This window comes from Budorcas taxicolor, chromosome 18, assembly GCF_023091745.1.
Source record: "Budorcas taxicolor isolate Tak-1 chromosome 18, Takin1.1, whole genome shotgun sequence".
Classification (NCBI taxonomy): Eukaryota; Metazoa; Chordata; class Mammalia; order Artiodactyla; family Bovidae; genus Budorcas; species Budorcas taxicolor.
In genome coordinates this window covers 29,959,029-29,967,770 of record NC_068927.1, presented here as the reverse complement: position 1 = coordinate 29,967,770, position 8,742 = coordinate 29,959,029, and the positions used below count along the sequence as shown (strand labels likewise).

The 8,742-nt window shown below is 43.4% G+C and overlaps 1 pseudogene; it reads left to right on the top strand.

The window, feature by feature from the left end:
- Positions 1-2,524: 2,524 nt before the first annotated feature.
- LOC128063470 (AP-3 complex subunit beta-2-like) lies at positions 2,525-4,019 on the top strand (annotated as a pseudogene).
- Positions 4,020-8,742: the final 4,723 nt, after the last annotated feature.

Genomic DNA, 8,742 nt, shown 5'->3' with positions numbered 1-8,742 from the left:
GCACTATTTAGAACACAGTTTTTAAACTCTTCCTCATTTGCTTCTTGTGATTTCTATCAGGTCAGTGCCAAGATGCTGAGAGACCCTGTGCCTCTGGATCTTCCTAAAGCTCATTGTTGGAGTAGTAAAACGTGCCCCCTAAATGTGCCATAAGCCAACGAGCTAAGTCAGCAAAAATTGAGATGACACTCCAAAGGGATTCACCAAAATTCACCACCATTTCAGTTCTTCAGGTAATGTCTGAACGCTTTTAATAGGACATGGGTTATTAAGGTGATGGGAGGGCAGGTGTCCATTGTGAAAAGACAAGAAAATGACTTCAAAGAAAATTCTCTGGAGCTAGGACAATCAATAAAACATCACACTGATGGTCCCATTATGTTGATTTCCAAGACTGTCTGGGCAAGACCACACCCTGCCTTCTCCATATGACTCCAGAGGGAACGGACAACCACCTGACCCGTTACATGGAGGCAGGAGATGTGGGAGGACTGGTATTCCTCAGGGAAGTTCCTCAGTCTGTGGTCCATGAACCACCTAGACATTAAGAACAGCTGATGCTTGTTTACACCGTGCAGGCCCCTGGGTCTAATTTCAGACTCGAAGCCTCCAACACTGTCCCTGGCGTTAAGACAGCACCACCGTAGGAAAACCCAGAACTCACCGCCTCCCACAAACACACTGAACCTGCCGCTACATATACACAGAACGACTTCCTCCAGGCAAGACGCCAACAAGAGAGTCAGTGACTCCTACAACTCCAGCCAATGAGGGAAGGCCCCCGAGGTCGAGGCCACGAGAATCTGAGACACAATCTCGCCATGAATTCCACCTGCTGTAGCGCCGCCACCGACCTGCACTGTGAGGGAATTCCAGCTCCGAGGGAACTCGAATTCCAAACTCCTTCCTGAGGAGAAAAGGGTTTAGACCCCGACTTTTTATACCTGTACCTGAGGACAAGCTCCCCAAACCCCTAGTTTTGAAAACCAGCAGGGGCACCCATCCTCCAGACCCGAACTGAGAAAACTTCAACGGCTCCAAGGCCACTTACCCGATGAAGGACTCAGGGCCCAGGTGGGAGCTCCAGAAGTGCCCAGACTTTATGAGAAAGAGGCTTTATTTGCTAATCTTAAAGTCTTCCCTGAGAGGCAGATGTCTCTTCAACACAGTCCAGGGGACTGAGTGCTGGTGGCACCGTGTTCAAGCTCTCCCTCATGCAAGCTCCAACCCGAACAAGGCCACCTTCATTTTAACACTAGGCTCCGCCCCTTCTCCCTCCTCCCTCTCGCGGTCCACCGCGCGTACTGTCCCCCACGCCCTGTCCACGTATTATCTGTTGTATACGCGCATGGGGTTTTTCCACACTAAGAGAGTGGTTAATATGTTGACTATCAACCATAGTGTGTGTGTGTGTGTGTGTGTGTGCGTGTGCGTGTTAGTCGGCTCAGTCATGTCCGACGCTGCGACCCATGGACTGTAGCCCAACAGGCTCCTCTGTCTATGGGATTTGAGAGGCAAGAATACTGGAGTGGGCTGTCATTTCCTTCTCCAATCAACCATATTAAACGCCCTCCCCCCCAAAAAAAGACTTCCTCTTGTTGGACTCAAAGCTTTCAGTCTTCATCAATAGTTCTGAAAACAGTTCACATTCTTAAGTGTAAAGAAACTGGAAAAAAAAGATTTAGATATAAAAATCATTAGGAAACAATTTCTGTGCGTTCTGCTGCGGGAATCTAGTGTACTGGGTATTTTAAGTTTACCTGGGAGAATTGTGTAAATAGGGAAGTAACGGCAGGTCTTTCCCGTTTTTCTGATTCATTTGATCATCCAGGAGAAACCTACAGAATGTTATCCACAAGGTTTCATAGACTTGTATGACCGGATCCATTTGTTCTTGCCGCCTTGAGAAAGGCTGGGCTTTATAACTGGCAGTCTATTATTCTCTGGTATAGCCCTCCTGGCTCTCCCAGCTTGTTCACTTGTTCACTTGCTGGTTGTCCTCGTTGTCACCTGCCAGCAAGGTTTTAATTTTTGGCCATGCAGCTGGTGGGATCTTAGTTCCCAATCAGGGAATGAAGGGAATGAACCTGGGCCCTCCACTGGACAACCAGGGAATTCCCCCACTGCCAGCAACTGATGGAAGAAGCTTTCTTTAAAGGACCTATTTTTCCCAGTTGCAAATCGTTACACTGTAAGTGGTTAAATAAAATAGTTTGTGCTCTTAAAAAACAAGGCTTCTCTAGGACTCCTAGTGCATCACACCCTCTCCAAGTTCCCCAGCGTAGCTCACCTACCCCTGCACTGACCCAAGATCTGTCCTCCTCTCATCTATGTCCTCTACCCACTTGTGCCCTCCTCCCACTTCTCCTTTCCTCCCTCCTGTTTACCCCACTTCCCTTCTCCCCCTACCTGCTGCCCCTTGCCCCAACTGAGGGGCCCAAGTACCTCTGACCCATCCTCTGCCTGCAGTGTGGTGTATTATGTGATGCTCCAGAATTGGTCACCATGTCCATTGTGCCCAGATATGTTTGAGGCCTACTGGAAGAGTTTCTACATCAGGCCCATCAACCCCACCCAGATAAGATCCTGATGCTGGAAGCACTAACCAACCTGGCATATGAGACTAACATCCATATTTCCCTACAGGAATTCCAAACCTACAGTCTCAGCACATACAAGGGCTTTACTGAAGCCATGGTCCAAGCCACTGGACACCTAACATAGGCCAAATAGGTGACATCTGCCTCAAAGACCTGGTGTAGCTGTGATAAGTTCATGATCACAGAGTCAGTGGTCATCATGAAGAAACTGCTGCAGATGCACCCAGCACAGTATGTGATCATCAAACACTTGGCAAAGCTCATAGAGAACATCCAGGTGCCCATGGCGCCTGAGCCAGCATCCTGTGGCTCATGGGTGAGTTCCTGTGAGCATGTTCCTAGGATTACATCTGACATCCTGAGATAAACAGCCAAGTTGTTTAAGCTGCAAGTTGTCATCAACCTGGTGGCCAAGCTTTACCTGACCAACTCTAAGCAGATCACAACTGCTGACCCTATCTGTACTGAGTCTGACTAAGTGTAACAAGAACTGTGATATCAGAGACCAAGTTCACTTCACCCAGCAATTTATGTACCCTTTGGAGTTGTGTGGGGCCCTCAGCCACCATGCCAAGGTCCTCTTCCTAGCACCCAAACCAGTCCCAGTCTTGGAATCATCCTTCAAAGACCAGGACCACTTCCTGATGGACTTACTGTCCCATCAGCTCCATGCCATGGTCACGGGCTACCAAGAGCTCCCAGACTGTCCAGAGGAAGCCCCAGATCCATCTGTGCACAACTTGGAAGTACTTGAGTGGACCGCAAGATCAAATCAGTAGAAGAGCAAAGAGGAATCTTTCTGCTCAGATTCTGAGGGGGAGTCAGAGCTCATAGAGTCTGCAAGTACTGAAGACCAAGATGAGGATGAGGCAAGGGGAAGGGCAGTAGGAGTGATCAGAGTGAGGAGAATTCTTCTTGGATGATGGTGATGATTCCAGCAGTAGCTTATCAGAGTCGGAGATGACAGCAGAGTTTGAGGAAGAGCAGGTGAATCCTGCCTCCTAGAGGAAAACTAAAAAACAAACAAAAATCCAGTGGCAAAAGTGCCCGTGCAGCCAATATCTCCCTGCTAGATCTAAAGTACTTCCTCCCTCCCAGTGCCTGGCCGATCTCTCCTCCCATGGTTGTGTCCAGCACTCTGGCTGCTGACCTAGAGGACCTGACACTCACAGACTCCCCCTGGTTCCTTCACTCCTGATTTCAATATCAGCTGTTGGGAGGCAGGAGCTGCTGCCCCTCTTAGCTGGTGTGGGGCTGTTTGTGAGCTACACCCTCAGCAGCCAGCCTTTTTCCCAAGACTTTCACGGGGTGGCTGAGCACATCCACTTCTCCATCAATCAGCATCCTGAAATTGAACACCTACTGCTCAGAGAATCTGCAACTGCTGTAATGGGCATTAACTTCTGTGACTCAGTGTAGGTAGCCAAGCTTCCAGCTTCGAACCCAGATCTGACCGTCTCCATCCAGCCTCAGGGGAGATGATGGTCCCACCATTAGCTGGGTTGTGTTCCTTGTGGGGCACGTGGTGGGTACAGGTTTGCAGGAAGGACACAGACCAGTGGGAGCCTAGTCCTGCTGACCCTTTAATACTTTGCCCACTCGAGCTGCCCAGCTGACAGTCAACAATGAGAAGACAGTGATGGACACTATGATGGTGCTGGATGTGTTGCAGGCTCTGACCCAATGATTCCCAAATGCTGAGAATTTGTTCCCCACCTGTCTCTCCCTCATGAAATCTGGGCTGTTAGCCACCCTCCTCCTCTTTATTTCTCTCTCTCTCACTCTCTCTCTCATATCACGGCTAGGCTAGATAGCATCCACTGTGTCCTCTGTCCCTGTGGCATTACCAGGCACCCCCTCTGCCCCAATCCTCCTCCCCATAGGTTCCTTAGTGAGCTGTGCAGAAGGCAATAACAAATGCTTCTTTCAGTCCTCCTATTTTTTTCTGTTGCTATTATAGTAGCAAAATCTCAATAAAAATTCTTATCCTTAATGTATGCTAGAAAACACATTAAATAATACATATGATGAATATTAAATAGACTTATTGCGGTGATTATTTGCAATATATGTAAATATCAAATCATTATTTTGTACACCTGAAACCAATACAATGTCATACATCAATTATGTTAATACTCTGCTGCTGCTGCTGCTGCTACGTCTCTTCAGTCGTGTCCGACTCTATGCGACCCCATAGATGGCAGTCCACCAGGCTCCCCTGTCCCTGGGATTCTCCAGGCAAGAACACTGGAGTGGGTTGCCATTTCCTTCTCCAATGCATGAAAGTGAAAAGTGAAAGTGAAGTCACTCAGTCTTGTCCAACTCTTAGTGACCTCATGAACTGCAGCCTACCAGGCTCCTCCATCCATGGGATTTTCCAGGCAAGAGTACTGGAGTGGGGTGCCATTGCCTTCTATGATGTTAATACTCAATAACAAATAAATAAAATGAGTATTTCTGGACTACAGTCCAGAACGTTAGATCAGAATATCTAGATGTGAGTCTGAAAGTGAAAGTGTTAGTTGCTCAGTCGTGTCCAAATCTGGGACCCCATGGACTGTAGCTAGCCCGCCAGGCTCCTATGTCCATGGGATTCTCCAAGCAAGAATACTGGAGGGGGTTGCCATTCCCTTCTCCAGGGGATCTTCTAGACCCAGGGATCGAACCCTGGTTTCTCGCATTGTAGGCAGATTCTTCACGGTCTGAGCCAACAGGGAAGCTCTAGATGTGAGTCTAGATACCTTCATTTAAAAAGTGTCTGACATAATTTTACAACATATTCGAGTTTAAACCTGTGAGATATGCCATAGATGCCTCTTGTTTTAGCAGAGTACCCCCTTCTCTGCCCTGGGCTCTCTCACATGGGACCAACCCTTCAGAAAGAAACTTCATAAATTGGGATTGAGGTGCCAGAAGAAACCATGATAAAGTAAGAGAATTGAGATCTCTGGAACCTGTCTCTTCTACACTAGCTAGTTTATAACAATTAACCAAATGAGTACCTACTAAGACACATTCAGGAGAGGCAATCTTGGAAACTCAAAGAAAAGTGGAATTTCTGACCATAAAGGGTTTATAATCTGATAGGAGACAAAGTTACACATTAAAAGTATGTGAGGAGATAGAAAATCTAATCATCCTAATTACTTGGGTAATTGTTTTGGCTTTCTTTTCTGTTTTGACTATGGAGAGAGGTCTGAATAGAGTCTTCTAACCTCTAGTCTAGGATTTTCTATTAAATATCTTAAGTGCATCACTATAAACTAGTCTAGACTTTCTAGTCTCTTTTCAAGAAAGTTCTTTTGATTTACTCTATGCATTTTTTTTTTCTTCTCCTTGCAGGGCATGTCTTTTTGAAGGTGAGCACCTATTGCAATTGTGAAGTATGATGCCTGAAAGTGAAAGTCGTTCAGTCTTGTCCGATCTTTGTGACCCCATGGACTATACAGTCCAGGGAATTCTCCAGGCCAGAATAATGAAGTGGATAGCATTTCCCTTCTCCAGGAGATCTTCCAGACCCAGGGATAGGCCCAAGGTCTCCTGCATTGCAGGTGGATTCTTTACCAGCTGAGCCACAAGGGAAGTCAAAACTGTAGTATATATGGAATTTTAAGGTATGTCTAATTTCAGATATCTTGGATCATTTCTCAAATTATTGAAAGATTTCAGAAATTTCATCACTTTGAAATCTCCTACTGCTTTTACACTCAAAAGTAATATAAGATACCTTTCATTCCTTCCTTCCAAGTCATAAACTGAGAGTCATCTATATCTTTGGATACTAAAGATAATTAAAACTTGGTGCTTGTTCTTGTGGAGCACAGCCTAAGAGAAAAGGCAGGTATATAAATGACCATGTACATTAATTTGGGGGAAAAAATTATCTAATCTATCTCTTTATCTCTCTATATAAAATTGCCTTGGAGAATAAATCTTTTAATTTGGGGGGGAAAAACTATCTATCTGTCTATATAGCTATATAAAATCACCTTGGAGAATATATCTTATCGCCTGTGCTTGGCAGATAATGTTAATTTTAGAATGCATGAAAAAATGAAATTACTATACTGAAAGTAGTTCCGTATGAGTTGGGAGGAGAGGGAGCACATATTTTAAGCCATGGGGGATATGGGGAGGCAACAGATAAGGCAAGGAATCTTATTTTAGCAGTAGAGAGGTAAAGAACCTATAATGATCTATTCTGTGAAAGGAGTGTGCTCCTTAAATAATCACTATCTGACATGCTTTTTCCATTTGATGACTAGATTAACTGTGACACAATAGGATTTAGGGCATGGGTGAGGGAAGGAAGAAGAGCTCTCAACAGAGGATGGAAATAGGGCTAGAGTACAGGGTTGCCTGGCCCCACCAACTAGAGATGTCATTGTGAATGGAAGCACCCATCAAAGAATTTTTAGCGTGGAGTCCTGGGATGTCTTCGTTTGTCACCCTGGACTTCTAGCGATAGCAGGAGTCTCAGATGCTAATTGCCATCACGAGTTCCTAGATTTACACACTGAAAACTATGACATAATCCTGGAGGAATACAAGGAGATTGGGGAAGACAGATCTCTTCAGTCCTGCTGTGAGAGTAGAGATAAGCAAACCCAAAGCAAACCTGACAACTTTCCCTTTAATTGATTTAAATTAGGAATTTCTCCAACTTTCAAACTGTTTTCTAATTAAGTTCGATATGAATGATGGCCCATATTGCAGATGGTTGAAAGGTGAGTTTTCTAAAGTAATAATGAAGCAGGAATGTGATCTACTTTTCTGGAGGTGTAATGCTATTCAGATGACATCTTTCAACATTTTGGGGAGGTGGTGGTGATTAGCTTATTTCAGGTTTTTAATAAAATAAGAAATCCCTCTCAAAAATCCTTCCAAATACTAAGGCTCATCTTATAAATAATTTTAATGAGATTTATTTTTATTCATTTTAAAAATTGATATGTGCTCATGAGAAAATATTTGGGATATAGAAAATAGAAAAATAGGGAAAAAATGAATACCCAGAATAACAGATATAGTCACTGATAAAAATTAACATTTTCACTATACTTTTCTCATGCTTTACAGTTTAAACTATAAATAATTTTGATATCATATTAAATAATGTATCTATAAAGCATATATCTTTTCATGTAATATAAAACAAATGTTTCCATAATATTACAATATTTTGCAAAGGTGAATTTAATCCTTGAATAATATTTCTTCATATAAAGCATTCCGTAAGCTATTTGTCCACTACTCTTTTTTCAATTTTAAGCATCATTTCCAAGTATTCAATATTTTGAATAAGGTTACACTATATATCTATGTGCATATTTTAACTTTTCATTGTTTTTGCTTTTTGGGGGTTGTTGACCTCTGAGGACTTATTTACAGAAGTAGTTTTTCTTAATATTTGCTCATTTGTCTTGAACACTGAAGCTGGATTTCTATATATTTGATTGATGAGAGGTAGAATATTTCCATGTGTATTTTTCAATCAGTATTTCTTCTCATAAATTGTCTATTCATTTTTTTTAACATATGAAAACAATGTTATCTACTGTGTGCGTGCTCAGTCACTCAGCTGTGTCCAACTCTTTGCAATCCCATAGACTGTAGCCCACCAGACTCCCTGTCCACAGAATTTTCCAGCCAAGAAAACTGGAGTGGGTTGCCATTTTCTTCTCTAGGGGACCTTCACGACTCAGGGATTGACCTTGTGTCTCCTGCATTGACAGGCAAATTCTTTACCACTATGCCATTTTTTAAATGATATGATTGGGTTTTGGATAGATTTTTCAACTATAAACATGCATGAAAACTCACTCTGTGTAGCTATACTATTCAAAAAATTTTAGTAAAATTACCTCAAATCGAACAATAGCAGAAACTCCCTCCAACACACACATATACTCACACTTCTCTTAAGTTCTTGTGGCCGGACCACTTACAAAGTGACCACAACAGACTAACAGGAGAAAAAGAAACTGATTTTAACTTGTCCACACAGAGGTCTCATAGAAACAGGAGGTAAATTAAGGCATGGCCACTGCAGGCCAATTTTCTACTTTTAAGACAAAGAAACACATTTGTGAGGAATTGACATGACAAAGAAACTAAGACTTTGGGTGATTCATTAGTG